This window comes from Panthera tigris, chromosome A2, assembly GCF_018350195.1.
Source record: "Panthera tigris isolate Pti1 chromosome A2, P.tigris_Pti1_mat1.1, whole genome shotgun sequence".
NCBI classification, from domain to species: Eukaryota; Metazoa; Chordata; class Mammalia; order Carnivora; family Felidae; genus Panthera; species Panthera tigris.
This window is the reverse complement of record NC_056661.1, coordinates 84,647,277-84,668,031: the sequence shown is the minus strand read 5'-3', so window position 1 is coordinate 84,668,031 and position 20,755 is coordinate 84,647,277. Positions and strand designations below refer to the sequence as shown.

Below are 20,755 nucleotides of genomic sequence, written 5' to 3'. Positions count from 1 at the left end.
TACTTCAATATTTTAAGTGTCAGACGTAAGGAGATCGATCTGAATGGAAGGGCTTATACAAATTACATTAGAAATCTTGCCCCTATAATATAGACTGAATTGTACCGTAACCCCTTAAAATTCGTATGTTGAAGCTCTAAACTCCAATGTGGTAGAATCTGGAGATGGGGCCTTTGGGTCACAATTAGGTTTAGATGAGGTTATAAAGTAGAATCTTCATGATGGAACTAGTTTATTTTTAAGAAGAGGCACCAGTGAACTTGCTGGTTCTCTCTCACTGCTATTTGAATACAAAGCAAGAAGGTGGCCGTCTGCAAGCTAAGAAGTGTATCCTCAAAGAACCCAATTATGCAGGCACCCTGATCTCCAGAACTATGAGAAATTATTTCCATTGTATAAGCCACCCAGTGTATGGAATTTTATTATAGAAGCCTTGGCAGACTAAGATACCCTACAAACGAGAATTTCTACTCTACTGTGAAACTTGTTATAATTCTTTCACTAACGAACCATTCATCATTATTTTTTTCATAACACTAATGTGTTTGTTTGAAAGCATCTAAAAGAAGAAGACTTCAAGATGCTTGTTTTCAAGAACCTTAAAACTTGAAAAAATATCACATGTACTTGTGGACAGCTAGAGAGCAATTCTGAAGTTATATAAACAAGTATACAAGCTATATATACATAAATGCTAAATACAAAGTGAGGTAAGAAAAAACAAGGGCTGGGGTCAGCACAGGTTCCTGGAAGAAATTTGGCAAAATAGTTGTGCAAATCTGGGGGGGGGGGGGTAGTTTAATCTTTTTGGACCGCACTTAACATTTTAGTTGGTTTCCATTTCTTAGAGTCTGTGAAATTATGATTCTTAGTTTAACTACCGTAGTGGGAGGCATGCATTGACAAAGAGAAAGGGTAGGCTTTCTTAAGAGCAGGCACAAAGTTTGCTAGTTAAACATTTGTTCAACACATTTTACAAGACAGGCCTCTGAAGAGATTTGAGTAAATGGACCTGCAATTGTTTATTTGTTGGCTGACCAGACTGACTAAATGAATCAGCTCATTTGGAGTTCTTATATTTACACAATTATGTTAATATAAACAGTCACTTATTAAGTATCATACATATACCAATCATCCTACATATTTTGTCAGTGACCTTTACTATAGCTACTATTCAGTTATAAAATGAGTATAGCTGAATCTAATCTTTATAGATGAAAAAATAAGGGTCAGAAAATTTAACGTGACTAGAAGTGCAGAACTGGGATTTAAGGACAAATTTGATTCCAATGCATGTTATCTTTCCACTTTCCACTCTCTAACATTTAGTGAGAATTTACTGGGGACTTGTTCTAAAAGGTTGTGCAGATATAAATTCATTTGATTCTTCAGCAACCCCATGAGATAAGTACACCTTTTATCCCTGTATAATAGATGAGGAATCTGAAAAACAGAAGGTTAAGTACCATGTGGGTGATTACACAGCTAGTAAAGGCAGAGCTGGGAGACACTGCATCATGCAGACTGACCTATAAAATGCTATGTAAATGCTGGTTAGATGTGTATGGTCATTACTAATTAGTATTAGATGGAGAAAATAACCCATTTTATCACATCTCAGTTATGTCTTAACTATTGGGTGAAATGAATAAAATGGTGCATAGTAAAAGGTCTGACCAAATATTAAGTCAATTGTTCGATCCACCAAGAGCCAAGGTAATTACTTGTGGAGAAATCCTAAAGATTTTCTCATCAGGCTGATGTTATCGCTAATAAACATAGGCAAACATTTATTTACAATACCTCAACAGTTGAATTCAAATTTTAACTATAATTACACTATGGTAGCAGGGGGTATTTTTTGGAAATAAATTATATTTTATGTAGATATTATTGTCCTGTATGAGACTAGTCAGAGAAAATTCCTTCTCTTTCATTTTATTACATGGCACAACCAAGGAGGGTCTTGGAATGTTTTTAGGTAAAAACGAAATAAGAAAAGTGGAAATTTCTATCTGGAGTGAAAAATGGTAGTATGTATCAATAGTGGAAATATGAGCTTTCTTTTGCAAAGAAGCAAAAGGAGAGCTGGTAGGGGACTCTGTCTCTATTTAGGCCTATAAAGCAGAAAAATTACTTCCTGTCCATATCCCACATCCAGATGTCAGGATAATGATATTCTCTGTGACTTTTATTAAAAACACCACTGTATTTTTACTTTAATGTCATGGTGGCTAAAAATTTATAGAAGTATGTGGGAACCAAGGTTCAGGCACTCTTTTCATTAACAAGTTACTAAGAAATTCCTGAAGAGATTTTCATTCAAGTTTTGCAATTCAAGTAAAGGAATATGTGATTGAAATAATATCAAAGAAAGAACAGAGGAGGAAGAAGGAAGAGTGAAGTGGGCAAAGGATTATAAATACTCCTGTAAAAATAGTAATTCAGCCAGAAAATCATGCCAATTATTGGGAGCTTAGAAGAGAGGCTTTAGGTCAAAGTTGGGCAAGCCTTTTCCCTCAACAGCCAAATACAAAATAGGTTTTATGAGCCATATGGTTTTTCGCCTAACTATTCAACTCTGCCAATTCAATGAGGAAAAAGTCGTAAAAACATGTAAACAAATTGATGTCACTATGTCACTAAGTTTCTAAAACTTCATTTAGAAAAACAGGTGAAAGGCTGATTTGGTCCTCAGGCTTTGTCTAAATTATAATGCTAAGATTATATCCCTGTATACTTTCTGATAGAACTTTCCACTTTGAAGGAAATGTTCTGTATCTGTCCAATTTGGTAGCCACCAGTCACAAGTGGCTGCTGAACATTTCAGATGTGAGCGTGTGAGTGTGAAGAAAATTAAATTTTATTTCATTTTAATTATTTTACATTTACACAGTCATGTGACTCGTTGCTTAGTCCTTGGACTTCACAGCCCATTTCTGTTCTTTATTTTTTTCATCTGAGAGTAGAACTACAGAATTTCCTTCTATTGTTAATAAAGCAAAGAAAATTTATGTTGAAGATTTTCAAAGTGCAAAATTTGAAAAGGTGGGAAAACTTTCCACTATAATTATATAAATATTAAATTTAAAAGGCAATTTAACCTGAAAAAAAGACTATTAACCTCACTTTATGGCTTATGATATATTAATATAATATAAATATACAACAAATACCTGAATTTACACATTTGAGGTTCCTTTGCCTCAAGAGAAATTGTGAGAGAGAACGTAAATGTGAGAAAAATACGGATAAAATATATTTAATTTGCTCCTTCTTAAGATTTTGTTCTGATTCAATAATCAAACGAGACTGATGTCATTCTATACACAAGTTTTGGAAATGTATGGGGTATTCATTATATTATGAAACATTTTTCTAAAAGGATAACAGTGTTATTGGCTGAGAAGAACCTGAGCTTTGTAACTAAAAGTCTTGAGTTCAAGAACCAACTTCATTACTAATTAAATAATATTTCCAAAATGTTACTTCATTTCTTGAAGTCACTGTTTTGCAGGTTCCTTGGTGGTAAAATTGGTATAAAAATATCACCTACTATAATAAGTTGTGGTGGGTTTTGTGGGATTTAATATTATATACCAGTTGCATTTACCATAAACTGGTACACAGGTGTCCACCTTTATTACTCTGAGGTAAAGGATAAATAAGTAGTCCACAATGTAGTCTTTCTGAAAACGTCTGCAATTAGTCATACTCACCTCTCCCACCAATGACCTAATTCTGCAATTAGCAATTTCAGCATTTGCTTCTGAAGAGGCAGTTACTGGATCAAATAAACCTTGGGTTAGGTTTTTAACATATGAATTAGAGGTAGGGGACCACACACATTCAGAGCATAGCTTTGTTCAAATAAGTACTTTTATTCCTGGCTAATTTATTCTGAGGAATCTGTACATCAGGTTACTTCACAATCAGATCTGAATACTGTGATCATAATTTCTTGCTAATTGGAAGTTATTAAATCCCACTGCAATCAAGGAACGCAGCTATCTTGTAGAAATCTTCAGAATAGCATTACTTTTCTATAGACACAAATTGTTATAACCAGCAAGTACTCTATCTGGAATATACACACATATCCTTTGTCCTTTACTGAAAATACCATGTAACGAGAGTTTTCACCCATAGTGAAAGTGAAAGCTCTTTCCTTATAAAGAACTGAAACTTCCACAGAACAATAATAGGTATTACAAGATGAACTTGAAGTCAAGTTGCAGTCATGTCTTAACAGAGCAGTCATGTCTTAACAGAATGTATGGGCAACAATGCATTTTCTCTTTTTCTTTTTGGGTTTTACAGATTTTTAATTTCTGATGTTTTCAGCCTGTTAATACCATTCACTTATCAACAGTATAGCTTTCCTTTCTAATTGAGTTTCTCATCCCCATAAATTCAGCTTGGTCCTAGGTTTCTTCTGCCAGAGCACCGTGACCATTCAACATCAGAGTCCGCTGCCAGCTTATTTAAAATTTGTTACAAAGAAACAGATTATTCCTTTCACCTATAATGGAATGAGTTTCTTTGAGTCAGATGCTCACCCCTGCCCAATCAGCTATGACCAAGAAATAGTGTATGTGGTACAAAACTAACCATCCAGATTTTAAAAGTAAAAGGTGATCTGGGTAAGCTCGAAAAATATGCACTCTACCAAAGGGCACGGAATCCTTGTTCATCACCAACTGAACGGTTTCTGGAAGATGAATGATTATACATGTCAGGCTTGTGTGAATGAATCTGGAGTGTGAGGAACTTAATATCCCATTAAAATACAATTCTAGAGATATAATTTCTGTAATAGACTCTGAATAAGAGAAAAATTAAATCTAAAAATCAGAATAACATCTTATAAATGTTTTTGGCCTCCCTAAAAGAAAGACATAAAATGAACAATATCACACAGATGCCATACAATTCTAAGATATATATATATATAAATTTTTATTTGAGGCATCTTTTGTGATATAAAATATTTTATTTGAAAGATAAATATCTTAATATAAATCTAGCTAGAATAAATAGGATTCTGGGTAAGTCTGAATATAACAAATGGTTATTTCTTAAAATGCTAACTTCCCAAGCCTACAAATTATATATGGAAATAGCTATCATGCTGATCAATTTCTCATTAATCACGACCTATAAAGACATATATTTCTTCAGTTCCACAGATACATCACAGAAGATATATCTCCTTCACTAAAATGTTTTCAATAACATGAAGTTTTTGTTTTAGCTTAAATTTACATCTTGCATAGATAACTGGTGCCTGATTTACTGGGCTGGTAGTAATTTAATTGTCTAATGTCCCCAAGTGAGGTTGTATACAGTGGAATAAAAAAAGCCACCTATATAAATCATTTTTTTGAAGTTTCTGGTTTGTTTTGATGCCTACTCTCAGCAAACAATACCTTTTCATGGCAATCCAGTATGCAAAAATATTTATATCTAAATATATAACTGAAACAAAAAAATTACATAATAATTACTCCAACTATATGTAGTACAATCTAATATTGTCTCTTCTCTTATGCTTATTTAAACCAAAGCCACAAAAGATTATATTGATTTTATGACCCACTAGTGAATTTATCAGACCCCAAATTTAAAAACACTGCACGAAATAATTCTCAGTGAGTTAAGATGACAATGATGGTGGGTGGCATTAGTTCAAATATTTGTTTAAGTTTTGTGCAGTCTTTCTGGTTTTGGGCTGGTTTTAGTGCTACTCTAAAGGATTATTGATGGCATTGTGGAACAGGATAGTCCTTTGTTGTATGGAAGTCTCCTCTGTATTGTGAGATATTTACTCCTCATGACCCTTGCCCGCTAAATGCTAGGAGTACCCCTCAATTATTGAAAACCAAAACAGCTCCCACACATGTCTAATGTTTGGAGAAGAGCAGTGCTATGCTATTGACCCACTTGAGAACTCATGAAATAAATGCGGAGTATAATAGCCAGTTAGATTATTTATATATGGTACTTGTGAAAATCAACCCAGTAATATTTCAGAGTAATTATAATAAAATAAAGATTAAATCAACTAATCCATTCATTATTGTTTATTGACAAATAATTCTCTTTAAGAGCCTATAAGACACCGTGCGTCACTTTCAAAAACAGAAAATTTGGATCTCAGATCATTCACTTACTGACAAATTTCTCATCTATACTGTGAGAATAGCACCAAATTCTCACTAACAGTGTTTTTGTGAGAAGCACATGAGCAAATATATTTAGAATATCTGGCACAGTGCCTGGCATATAGTAGGTACTCTATATATTTACTTTTAAAAAATAAGATAAGGAAGAAAAAATGCACACAGGAATAAATATGTAGGATGAGAATGTACGCTGGTAGGCTGAAAAGTCCTCAGCATAGCAAGTGGTATCAGTGTTCAAAGCATCTTCCCTTGTGCAGTAGCAGTCGTGTGAGGGAGATAAAATGAAATTAATTTTGGAAAATCACTTGCCTAAAATATGTGGAAAGGACCACCTCTATTTTCTTTGCTCATTGTTAAAGATATGGCTAGAAAAAGCATGATACTTGCCTTTTTGGCAGAAGTTTATTCAAATGATTATTAGTATCAGTAAAAGTATAATATCCCTAAATTATCATTTGGCCTCATGAAAAACAAAGAAAACAAATACCATTTTTGAAGAAATTATTTGGAACTATTTCTTTCTCTTTAAAATATATTTTATAAAAGTCAAATTCATACACATGTGATGTGAACATATGACTTAGTTGAATGCAAAAGAAAAGCCGTTAGATATAAATTGGATAAAGTTAGTTATATGTCTGATTATAAACAAAAAAATGGAATAAAGTACTTCACAGAAAAAATTATTTTTCCTAATTTCAAATTATCAAATTAAAAGATCAGGTTTTTTAAAAACCCTCTGAAGTTTGTAGACTATTAAATCTTTTCATATGTTAAGGAGCATACCATCTTATTTACTTATTTAGAATTTGTCTAGGAAATGTGAGTAGTAGTAGAAAATGACAAGAAATATATATGGTCTAATATATCTCCTAACATTACTATCTAAACCACTTATTTTTCTTTGGAAAAAAAGCAAGCAAATAATAACTGCTAATTTATTCCTACAGTATGTCAAACATATTATTATCATTATTAAAACACTAGAAATTTTGGGATCTGCAAGACAAAGAAATATCTGTAAGTGTTCCTGGCAATGATCAAAACTTTTGCATAAATGAACTCTATCTCTGTGGATTTTCTTTACCATTCTATTTTGTATAATAAAATGTTTCCTGTCACTTCTATTTTCCAAACAGTTTTAAAATGTTCTCCACTTTTTTTGGATATAATAAGTATATACATTTTACACCAACAAAGAATATTTTTCTGTCTTAAAATGAATCATTTTATTTCCAGGAGATTAATGAGGCCTGTGTTCAAGGAACCTATCTATAACATTGGTGACTAGAGACTATTCATATCAAATCACTCCCAACAAGACAATTTTTATTACTCCTTTGGAAAAATTTTTTGAAATGATTTATCATTTTTAATCATATCAGTGTTCTACTGATTACAGATCATTCAATATAGCTTCAAACTATTTGCTCTTATTACGTTGTAAAAACAGGATATTTTCTCTCCCTGTAGAGAATGTCCGAGCCAGAAATTGAGAACTGTCTCACAAATCTCAACTACAAAATCAGGTTTCAGGGCTTCTAAGACAAAGGACAGATTTAAGTGGATCTTAAGGTTTTAAAAAAGTAAGTAAGTACTTGCCTCTCCTTCATTCTACTGTCACACAAACATAACAACAAACATTGCAACAAACTAGGTACGGAAATAAACTCTATGAATGTGATTTACATTGAGCAATTATATACACATACATATATATATACTTACATATGTATGTGTATACATATATGTATATATATACCTATACACATATATATGTAAGTATATATATATGCATATATATATATATATACACACACACACACACATATATATACTTTTCTGTTTAACAAAAAACTGGAGAATGAAAAACTCATAGTTGCCTAATGTGTAATAGCAATGTACATAAGACAAGTTAGAATATCTTTAAAACGTGTCTGTTTATTGTTTCAATAGATAAAAATTAGCTGAAATATGTTTTTCATACATTTTTTTAAACTCTTTTTTAGAATAAAAGTACAGCTGTCCTATAGAATTGGGGGGTTGTCTTAAAGCACAGCCAGGGTAGGTGGAATGGTGGCAGGAAAGACAACAAAGCAGTGGGGTAGTATAAAGGTCAGAGTACTTTGGCCAAGCAAAATGATCCCTCTTGGGGAAAGAAAGCCGATCCAGTGCTCCTGGGAAACACAATGATATACTGATATGTCCCCAGAGTACCTGGCTATCGTCATCAGAGTCATTTGGGAACCTCCAGGAGCACTTTAGCTTTAACCTTCCTATGGCATGGGCACATCTATGGAATCCCTCTTCTTATCTTTATTAAATGGGAAATATTGTGCTGAAAGTCTTAGGTCAGAACAAAATACTGTGAATCTATACTTTTGGTAGATCACAGCTAGATATAATCAAAATTCTTGATTTTTTAAAGTAAAAAAAATGAGCAAAAGCACCAGTACCAGATATTTCACATACACTGTTGCAGCCACACATTTTATCAGTCCTTTTGTCTAACCAGGAATGTGGGGGATTGAGAGATGAACATCAGTTCCAGGGCTAGATAATTTTTGTCTTGAACAAATTCCTAGTTTTAATTGATGTATGTTAACACCAAGTGCTGAAAACAGATAATGTTTTTTAAGCTCTCACACAAGGAAGAAGAAAGCGGAATTATACATCCTTTGAGCATCCATAAAATTTGGGTTGTTAATGGAACAGAATTGAATAATTTAAGACTGATAGGTAATTTTTCAGGAAAAAGTCCTTTTTTTTTTTACCCCTCACCGATACATCATAGAATGTCTTACTTTCAAGTAAATCTCCTAACGTTAAAAGAACAGAACCACTGGGCACCTGGGTGACTCAGTTAAGCGTCCAACTCTTGGTTTCAGCTCAAGTCATGATCTTACAGTTTCATGACTTCAAGCCCCGCATCAGCCTTCACGCTCTTGTCAGGCTCCTTCAGCACTGACAGTGTGGAGCCTGCTTGGGATTCTCAGTCTCCCTCTCTCTCTGACCCTCCCTCACTCTGTCTCTGTCTCTCTCATAATAAATAAACCTAAAAATTTTTTTTTGAAAAAAAAAATCATAAAAGACTACAATGAGTTTGTGTTTCACAAAAGGCATCAGGAAAATGTAGCATATAATCAGACCTCAGATGACCAGTACCAGAACAGTTTAAAATACTCTCTTCTCAAAGACTGTAAACTCCACTTTACCTTCTCATTTTGATGACCATCAATTAATACTATTTCCCTGCCCATGTTCCACAGATACCTTCAATCAACAAGAAACTTTCTTTTGTAACTTTACCTTGTGATGACCTCTACCTGTACACTCTATTACATGCAAAATTTGGAAGCTCATCCTGATTACTTTGTTGACATTTCCTATGTAATGTGTCGAATTCGGGGGATTCTACTTTTAAAATATTTCTGGAATCTGTTTTTGTCAAGCTTTTCTATCACTATCCTAGTTGGTTCTAGCCCCTATCTTTCTACCTATGAACAACTCAAATAAGTCCATACTTCAAAAAACCACCTTCAGCGTAATCCAGTAGCTCCCAAAATTTACAGAGAACCAAAATCATTTAACAAGTTTGTTAAAATATTTATTCCCAGATTCTGCCTCCTACCTTACCTCTTGGATTGTGATCAAGGGAATCTGCAATTATAACTGACATATAGATGGTTCTGACACAAAAAGAGACCAGATGCAAAGAAAATCAAAGGGATGTTAACTGTCAGAAAAGCCATGAGCCTGCATTGGAAAAGTGTGTGACTCCGAGAATCAAAGTAATCTGTGGGTACCCAAGCATCAATGAGCAGGAAATAAGCTAAGAAAGCTGTATAACCTCAGTTTAGAATTGATCAAGAGGATAGCAGAGAATAAACGAGATGAACAAAAGCTCTCTCAGGAGAATCATATTCTATTTAAGGAACCTCTTTACCTCAATGGTAAGAGGCCTTCATAGTAATCTCAGAATAGCTATAAACTATTGACTTTTTTGACTTCCATCCTTCCCTTTCAAGTGGGACTATTTTTGCATGAGTGTTTTTCTGCCCCTGTTCAACTATAGTATATTGGGTATGTATAGGACAGATAACCTGTCCTCTTAGTTCTTAGGTCTCAAGGCCAAAAAGAGCCACACAGATTCCCAATGAAGTGACTGCTGCTTATCAACTAAAGATTCTGGACTTTGAGCTATATTTATTCACTGAATGTTATCTTTGGTTGTCTCCCAAGCAAATCAATTCTATTAAGTACATTTCTACCCACAGATTCATTGAGTAACTTTTAACTCCAATTTAAGAATCACTGACATAAATAAAACATAGTTTAGAGAGCTCCCAAACCTCTTTTCAAGCCTTATCTTCCCTACTGGTACATATATGCCCTGTGCTGTAGCCAAGCTGTTTATTGGGCCTTTGGGTTTTATCAGTTGCATTTGTCTGAATTCATAGTGGCAAAGATGAATTTCATAAAAAGAAAACTAGCTTAAAGAGCACAATTATCTAGTAGATATTTGGGTTCATATATCTCATGGAAAGCTAGAGAATGAAACTTAGAATGCAGACACCAACAAGAGAACTCTAAATGGTTTGTCCATAAGAACCACCATGAATCTAATCAGCAGAAATAACTAAATCAGTACCAGAGAATCCAGGAAGATGATAAAGTTTCCTGAGCGAATATGCATAGAAAGTCACATACATATTTAAAAGAAAAGAGTTAATTAAGGAAAGAGAGAAACTGAGAAACTAGCACTCGGTCAAGTTATAGAACAGATTTAGTGGGAGTGCAGAAATGGGAGAGAAAACAAGACAGGAAGTTTTGATTATACATGCCAAGTACAAAGTTTGAATTGTTGGATGTGGATAGGCTGATGAGGTCTAGAGTCTGGTTGTATTACTGGGTGGTCAATCCAAAGTGAAGATAAGTAAAGGTCAGGGTTATCAGAAAGGGTAAAATGAAGTGAACTTGAAGAGTTACACTGATAGAAATATCAAAGTGGAAATTGTGAAAGTGAAGTCAGCTGAAGTTGGTTGAAAAATAAACATATGAATAATCCACTTAAGTTATCCATAGAGAAAAAAAGTAAATTATGTAAGGTTCAATGATAACAGTGATGATTTCACTGTAGACTCAAAATATGTAGCATTCAAATGAAAAGAGAGGCAGGAGACTCTGGTTCAAAAGTGGTGCTGGGAAGGAAATAGCATAACACCTTCATTGATGTTTCAGATGAATGGAAGGACAACCAATTAATTTAGTCTAACCCTATTATCACACAACGGAAAAGCCTTTTTTAGAGACATGATAAAATGGGTCAGACAATAGGTATCTGGAGGAAACCCCATCATCATTAACGGGTCAGTTAGTGATCAAGTACAAACTAAGTACTAAACTTTGTATTTAATTTTTTTTACTATAAAAGTGATTTATAAAAATAAAAATCAAATTAGGCAAACAAAATATGTATGTTATCCAGTCCTCTCCTTACCACCACCATCACCAAACACACACATAACCTCCCAAGAATCTTTGCAGTTATTGACTTTGTGCATTGCTTGCATTCTATATCATATATTCAATATTCTGCTTTATTTTTTATAGCATCACCTTGTGCTTGTTTAGTTTTAACAACAGAATTACTGTCCCTTTATGTTTTATGTATACTAAATAGTATACAAGATGTGAACACATATGGAATTTACCTATGGAGAGAAAACAATGGTGCTGTGAAGATTTCAATTAATGCTTTAAAATAAAGAGTCCAAGAAATATATGTAAAACAACAACAACAACAACAACAACAACCACCACCACCAGCTCGGGCACCTGGCTGGCTCAGTCAGTTAAGCGTCCAACTTTGGCTCAGGTCATGATCTCACGGTTCATGGGTCTGAGCCCTGCATTGGGCTCTGTGCTGACAAGTCAGAGCCTGGACCCTGCTTCAGATTCTGTGTCACCCTCTCTCTCTCTCTCTCCCCCTCCCCTGCTCACTGTCTCTCTCAGTCTTTCAAAAATAAATAAATGTCAAAAAAAAAAAAAAAACTCTACCAAATATTGACACAGGTTTCCTATGAAACATGAAAATTGTCTTTAAATTTTTAAACTGATGCACTTATATAGAATTTGAACATTAAGATATCTGTATTAACTTTGTTTTCATAAAAAAATTTGAATATTTAACACTGGTAATAAAATTTGAAATTACGCATGAGAAAATTAAAGGTTGAATAATTAATTGTATATTTTCAAGAATTTTTAGCATCTAAGGCACTTTCTTGATTTTTACACTGGCTCTAATGCATCCTTCAAACTGTTAAAAAAAATTAGTCTGATGCTTGTTAAACACAGTGAGAAAGACCTTATCCAAAACCATTGCTGTAACTGTCAAGTTTATCTCAACAGGGGAGAGAGTTCTAGCTCAACTGTAAATACAATAAGGACAAATGGAGTTTAACAGCTCATGAACAGATATGGTGGAGGTCATCAGTGGATAGAAATTATGAGATGACATCAAGGATAGGGGAGATTTTTGCTAAATCTTCTTAACAGACTTTATGGTGTAGGGAGATCAGGATGATCAGATATTGAGGTGGGAGGAGATTCTCTAAACTGACTTAGCATAAGTCTTGTAACAACTAGGCTAGTCAGGCTTGAAGCCATGGCCCAAGGATGAGACCTAGTCTTTAAAAGAACTCAGAGGAGTCTGACTAAAGTTTGGTCAAGGAGAGAGGTTTTTCAGAAGTACCACATTATACAGCTGGTATCTAGTTTAAAAGCAAAGGGTTTAAACTACAAACTTCTCCACACTATAGATCTAATAACTTTAATGATCATTAATAAGCTTGGATGTTTCTTTGAGTCTAATTTGATGTTTAACAGCATTTATTTTATGGCTTTTTTACCCCTCAAGGTAGAAGTATAAAAATTCTCAGTATGGTATTTTGTTGTTAACAGACTACTAAATTTGTGTTTCCCATATAATCTTGTATGCTTGGTGTTTGCTGGGAAATTCATAGTAAGTTGTTCTTAACAAGTCATAAAATTTATGTTCTCCATGGCTAATTTGAAGCAAGAATGTTAAATAATGTAAGTCTTATCCAGAAACTAATTAAAATTAACACTTCAAATTATATTTTTTGTTGTTGTTAAATGTAGTAAATCATTTTATGGAAATGTGTTCCTACTGACTCTCAGTGATTTATTTGGTACAAACCCTGAACTAAAGCTTAATATCTACATGCAGTAAATCACTTATGAAATGACACAAAACTATTTTGAAGTGACTAATCTAATTTTCTAAGTACCACCAAAATACAAAACAAGGAAAATTATACAAATATTTCTCAGACTAAACTTCCTACATTTACATCACTTCAACAGGGATATATATCATACTTTAACTGAAAGTATTAACATAGATGAAGCAAACCAGAAACAGTTTGGTAACCCATTTTCATGATGTGGTGTGGTATGTGTTTATATAGGTTTTTATGTTAAAAGACAGTGCTTAGTGTTGAATCAATGTTAAAATATTTTGTCTTTTGCTTTTCTTATAGTCACACTTTACATTTAATTAAAATGTATTATTTTTTCAAAAATTTTTAATGTTTTATTTATTCTTGAGAGAGAGAGATAGAGCATGAGTGAGAGAGGGGCACAGTGAGAGAGGGACACAGAATCCAAAGCAGACTCCAGGCTCTGAGTTGTCAGCACAGAGCCCGATGTGGGGCTCAAACTCATGAGCTGGGAGATCATGACCTGAGCCAAAGTCAGACACTCAACCGACTGAGCAACCCAGGCACCCCTAAAATGTATTATTTTAAATTACAAGTCCCTTACATAAAAATTGAAAATCAGTAGATAATGGTATAGCACCACAAATAAATTGATAGTATTACACGTGTGAATTCATCAACACTTTTAACAATCATCTACAATTTTCAAATTAGTGATTAATTCCACTTTGTGCAAGGGCCTCTCAGAAAAGAAGAAAAGCAACTGTGTAGTTTTAATGTCATCCAACTGCTAAGATAACTCATGTTTTTTTATTTTGTGTTTAACCCTATTAAGAGGGAAATTAATGTGATTTTTCTAATACACTAAGGACCTGGTAGTGAGAACGTCACTTTAAACAGATTAAATCCCTGTAATTGATGTTCCCTATTTCTCACTTCTATCTCCATTCCAATGGGACAAGAACAACAGATCACAGATCATCTGCATGACGTTTCACTTAACCTTTGGGAAGATGAAGAGAGTGTTGATACAGTAAGAATGAGCAGTGGAAAATTCACCAATATGAGTTTTCAGTATAATAATTAAAGCATTTATTTAGATGGGAAGTCAGATAATTGCAATAATCTGCAATTATACCACACAGCCACTGTAAAATTGAAAAAGGGAGCTGAACCAGTAACATTTTGGCTTTGCTCTTATTTCCTCTTCAATGTACAAAAATATGGCATCTTTAATGCTTTGTTCCTACATTCTAATTTTAAAACTAATATGAACCTGGTTCATACAGCCAGGAAAAATCATGAAAGGCTTTGAAACAGGCAAAAATGACTAACTTACCCCTCCAGGATGTTTCCATCAATTCATAGTATTGCACATTATTATTTTCCACATACTAATTAATTCTTTCTAGTGAAGATACAATTTATTTTCCTTCATTCTTACGAAAAAAGCAAATTTTGCATCTATTTATACGTTCATTTTGGTATTCCTGACTTACCAACATACGTGTAGTGATTTGAAGTCTCATATGAACCAGTTGTAGCATCTTCATGTATCCCTTATTAATTAATGAGTTAAAAATTTGACACATGCATGTTCATTTTATATTTGTATGAGAGTGATGATTTTACTTTTAAAAATATCTTTTACAAGATCCAAATATAGTACTTACAGATCTAGCCAATATAAAGTCAAGTTACCTTTATGAATTTTCTTGAAAATGCCAAATGGGGATACTACTTAGCATAGTACAATTTCTTAAAAGTCCACTTTCTCTCTTATACACACACACAAGGAACAAGGGGAAAAAACTACCATCACCTCCCAATTAATTCTTCATCCACTCTCCAAACTCTCCTATCTCCACCCATTAGTTCTTTTCTCACTCATCTTTCCCTCTCCTTTTAGGTTATATTCCCTTATCTGCACTTTACTATATGTTTGAACATTAAGTTTCTGCTTTCCACACTACTATACCTCACTTTTTACCAATTTTCCACAACAAAATTCCTCCACTTAATCTAGTAAACAATTCTCCTGTGTTGAAATCAGAAATGTAAAGCTGTGCCTATCCATTCATTATTATATACTTCTCTGTCATATAAATGACAAAGAAGCATTGGAAAATGCATAGAATATGAAAGTAGTTGTAGTTTATGTTATGGATGAAAAGGGCAGAGGCACTCTAGGGATGGAGAACAAAGGGGCTTTTCATGGGAATTTAAAATCCAATGAGGTACATACAAGTTCTGCATTCTCAAAATCTTTTTAATCACATTAAGATTTTGGAACGACATTTATAAGAAAATGGAGTTAGTTTGGGTGAACCTCTGTATCGTTGCAAATTCTATTTTATTCTATTTAGGTTGCATATATAATAGCAGAATAAAGTAGCACTATCTTTTTCCATTTTCTGTAAATCCACGATCTCACATGCTTACTGCTTAATTATACCTAAATTACTCAAGTCTCCCCAAAATTAGAAATGCATTATTTTCATAAAGTTTTTAAAGTCCCATGTGCTCTTTTGAATAGACCGTCAATTAATCCTCCTCTACAGAAAGTACATGTGGAGTCCAATCAATACTTTTATTCTGAAAATATTTCATCATGCAGACACATTTAACTGATTGTCCAGATATTTCTTCTGCTACAAACCTTCCCCGTCCTCCTTCCCCATTCCCCATGGTCTATTAGGCAATGTCTAGACAAGAAGGTCATTTTGTTCAGTTAGCTCTGAATGTTTGGGATACGAAATAATAATCTTCACAGGAGGAAAGAAAGTTTAATATCTGAAGGAAAAATCTCCAGTGAAATTAAGCTAATCCTATTTGGTGGCTAGTTTCTAGCATTAACTTCCTGTACCTGACATTGCTTCTTTCTATACAAATGTCTCTACCTGTGTATGTTTTAGTGGTACTCCCACAGCCAAAGGATATATATTTAATAGCTAGTCATCAAGCAGAAACATAAGTCTTTCTTTAGTGTACATGCCTGTGTGTGCCCATGTGCATCTGTATATCAACGGCCGGCTGGGGTACAGGAACGAGAACAGAGCAGACTTGTGTGGCAGGAAACAGACTAGTATAAATATGCATTGCTGTGTGGTTAACATAGTTTACATGAATGAGAACAAAATAACTGCAACATTTGCTTCTAAGATCTGTGAAATCACAGGGGTCTGGGGAATACAGAATGGTACAAAGCATGCTACAATGGAGGTACTCAAAAGTTAGATTTCTATTTTCCTTACAAAACTTAAAAAGACCTTGCTCTAATAATTTAAAAGTACATCAGCTGGACTCATTTTCACTTGCAGTATCCTTTAAACGGGCTTTTCCTCACCATGGACACAACATACATATACATATATCTGAAAAATTCAACTACTCTAAAACAAATGTGTCATCCTCTAGGTTACCAAGGGTGTGGGTAGAAAGAATGGATGAAGACAGTCAAAGGGTACAAATTTACAATTGTAGGATGAATAAATTCTGGGGATCTTATGTACAGCTTGATGACTATAGTCAGCCATACTGTATTATATATTTGAAAGATACCAAGAGAATACCAGTTTTTCAAAATTCTCATTACAAGAAAAAAAAAAGGTAACTGTGAGGTGATGAATGTGTCAACTAACCTCATTATGGTAATCATTTTAGAATATATATGTCAAATCATCTAAATCCAGCTGTGAAAAAAGAAAGAGTACTGCAGAGCTTTTTTCTTCTCCTCCTTGTCCTTTTCTCCTCTTCCTCTTTGTCCTTTTTGCTACTCCACCAGTCTATATTGTGCTAACACTAGTATGTTTTTTAAGGCATTATTTTGAGTTTAAGTGGCAAGTGTGTGAGGTGATAGATATGTTAATTAGCTTGATTATGGTAATCATTTCACAAAGCATATATATATATTAAAACATGATGTTGTACACCCTATTTACACTTTTTGTCATTTATAATACAATACACCTGGAAAAATAAAATAAAAACACACAAACAAATCTAATAATGCAGGAAATACTTAAGAACTTGACAAGAAACAGATGTCCTGAATCTGAATCCATTCATAGCAAGATTAGCTTTGCATGCAGAAGTAAATTATCTGGTTTCTTGTAAATCTGGAATAAAACTAAATAAACTTTTGCCTTGTTCTAAACATGTATATATTTTGCACATTATGTTTTGAAGCAAAAGTTAAAGTTACTGTATCTATAACAGATATCAACAGCATATATATATATATATATATAAACATATACATATATATACACACATATATATCTGTTTACCCATGCATCAATAGCAAATGATGGAAAGGTATATATAGAGTATAGATATAGATATAGGTGATGGTTAATTTTATGTGTCAATTTGACTGGACTAAGGGATATCCACAGAGCTGGTAAAACATCATTTCTGGTGTGTCTGTGCAGACATTTCTGGAAGAGATTAGCATTTGAATCAGACTGACTAAAGAAGATTAGCCCTCACCAGTGTGTGCAGGCATAATTCAACTGCTGATTGGAGGGCCCAAATACATCAGAAATGCAGAGCAAGTGGGGAGTTCGCTCTTGCTCTTCTTCAACTGATATGTCCATGTTTTCATGTCCTCTCAAATGGAGCTCCTGGTTCCCAAGACTTTGGACTAGGACTGAATTAAATCACCAGATTGCCTGGTTCTTCAGCTTACAGAAGGCAGATTATGAGGCTTTTCAGCTTCCATAACTGTGTGAACCGATTCCTACAATAAATGTCTTGCTGTATCTACATTTATGTGTGTGTGTGTATGTGTGTGTATTTATTGGTTCTGTTTCTCTGGAAAACCCTGATTAACAACAATAGATATATAAATATATAGATACTTCTATCATATTTCACCCTGTTTCTACAGATAAAGAAATATAATCCCAATGATATGCAAATTGCTTAATATATACAGTCTATTAGTGTAGTTACTAAGAACACAATTCTAAAGATTGTTTGGATGAGCTAAAGCATCTTTCTGAGTTGAAAAAAAGCATGTATCACAGTATGAACTATAGTGTCATTTGTGGTATAATGGTTATGTTTTAAAATAACGTATCCTGCTCCCACTCACATATTTCTTTAATGCCACTTTAGACCGTATTCATAAATATTTGAAAGTCTTTCTTTCAAATAAAGTTGTTATTCTTTTTACCCCACAGATTAGTTTTGGTTGCCTCTACTATTATATTATTCAGTATGCACATCCTGGGAGAAAGAAAATGGCATCATTTTGTTTATTTTGTGCCAAGCACTATGCTAATATATTTTATATACAATTGAATTTCTCACAGAAACCTAAGTGGTATTATTTTACCCTTTCAACAAACGGGAAAATGAGGGTCAGAGAAAATACATAATTAACCATTTTACACAGCTCAAAAATGGCATAGTTAGGTTACAAGCTCAGTTATTTCTGACTCCAATGGACATGTTTGTTTGTTGTTGTTTTTTTTTCCCACAAGAAGATGCACCTTGAAGTACCATCCTACTATAAAATATTCATTTTCTTTATTTTCAGTAATCATTTATCTTATAACCCTATGGGAAAAAAACTGTATTTTAAATAATAAGCTTCAAATCCCTGTCAAAATAACAACAGCATTTTCACAGAACTAGAATACTAAAATTTATATGGAAGCATAAAAGACGCCGAATAGCCAAAGAAATCTTGAGAAGGAAAAATAAAGCTGGAGATATCACAATTCTAGATTTCAAGATATACTACAAAGCTGTAGTAATCAAAAAGTATGGTATTGGCACAAAAATAGACACATAGATCAATGGAACAGAACATAGAGCCAAGAAGTAAAATCTATGTTTATATGGTCAATTGATCTATGACAAAGGAGGTAAGAATATATAATAGGGTAAAGACATTCCATTCATTAAATGGTGCTGGGAAAACTGGACAGCTACATGCAAAAACAAAACAAAAAAAAAACCACAAAACTGGACAACTTTTTAACACCATACACACATATAAACTATGAATGAATTAAAGACCTAAATGTGAGACCTGAAACCATAACAATCCTGGAAGAGAGAACAGTCACTAATTTTTCTGACATCAGCTGTAGCAACATTTTTCTGGATAATGTCTCCTGAGGCAAGGGAAACAAAAGCAAAAATAGACTATTAGGACTACATCAAAATGAAAAGCTTTTGCACAGCAAAGGAAAGCACCAAAAAAAAAAAAAAACAAAACAAAAAAGCAACCTACTGAAAAGTAGGGGAAGATATTTCCAAATGATTTATCTAAGAGGCTAATATCCAAAATATATAAAGAACTCACAAAACTCAACACCAAATAAATAAATAAAACAAAGGACCTGAATGGACATTTTTCCAAAGAAGATATACAGATGGCCAACAGATGTATGAAAAGATGCTCAACATCACTAATCATCACGGAAATGCAAATCAAAACCACAATGAGCTATCATGTTATACCTATCCGAATGGCCAAAATCAAAAACAAGCGTTGGCAAGGTTGTGGACAAAAAGGATCCCTCATACATTGTTGGTAGGAATGTAAATTGGTACGGCCACTGTAGAAAACTGTATGAAAGCTCCCCAAAAAATTTAGAGGTAGAAATACCTTATGATCCACTAATTCCACTACTGGGTATCTGCCCAAAGAAAACAGAAACACTAACTCAATAAGATATGTGCACCTCCATGTTTATTGCAGACTTATTCACAATAGCCAAGATATGGAAGCAACCTAACCGTCCACTGATAAATGACTAAGGAAGATGTGGCACGCATATATGCACGTGCACGCACACGCGCGCACACACACGAATATTATGCAGTCATAAAAAGGAAGAGATTGTGTCATTTGTGACACCATGAATGGACCTAGAGTGTACTAACTGAAATAAGTCAGACTGAAAAAGACAAATATCATATGATTTCATTCCCATATGAAATCTAAAAAACAAATGAACAAACAAAAAAAGCAGAATCAGACCTGTAAATACAGAAAACAAACTTATCATTGCCAGAGGGTAGGAGGGTGAGGGGAATGGGAAAAATCGGTGAAGGGGAATGGGAGATACAGCCTTCCAGTTATGGAATAAATAGATCACTAGAAAAAAAGGCACAGCACAGGGAATATAGTGAATGATACTGTAGTAGCATTGTATGGTGACAGATGGTAGCTACACTAGTGGTGAGCACAGCATAGGTATAGGGAAGTTGAATCACTATGTTGTACCTCTAAAATTAACCCAACATGTCTGTCAACGACACTCAAATAAAAAAGTAAAATAAAATAAATAAAAGTCATAA

General features: G+C 33.8%; 1 long non-coding RNA gene across 1 annotated transcript; it reads left to right on the top strand.

The window, feature by feature from the left end:
• Positions 1-285: 285 nt before the first annotated feature.
• LOC122236433 lies at positions 286-18,125 on the top strand. The gene is made up of 3 exons (XR_006214486.1): positions 286-710; positions 7,662-7,774; positions 17,869-18,125. It is a non-coding gene; the product is annotated as an uncharacterized LOC122236433 (long non-coding RNA).
• Positions 18,126-20,755: the final 2,630 nt, after the last annotated feature.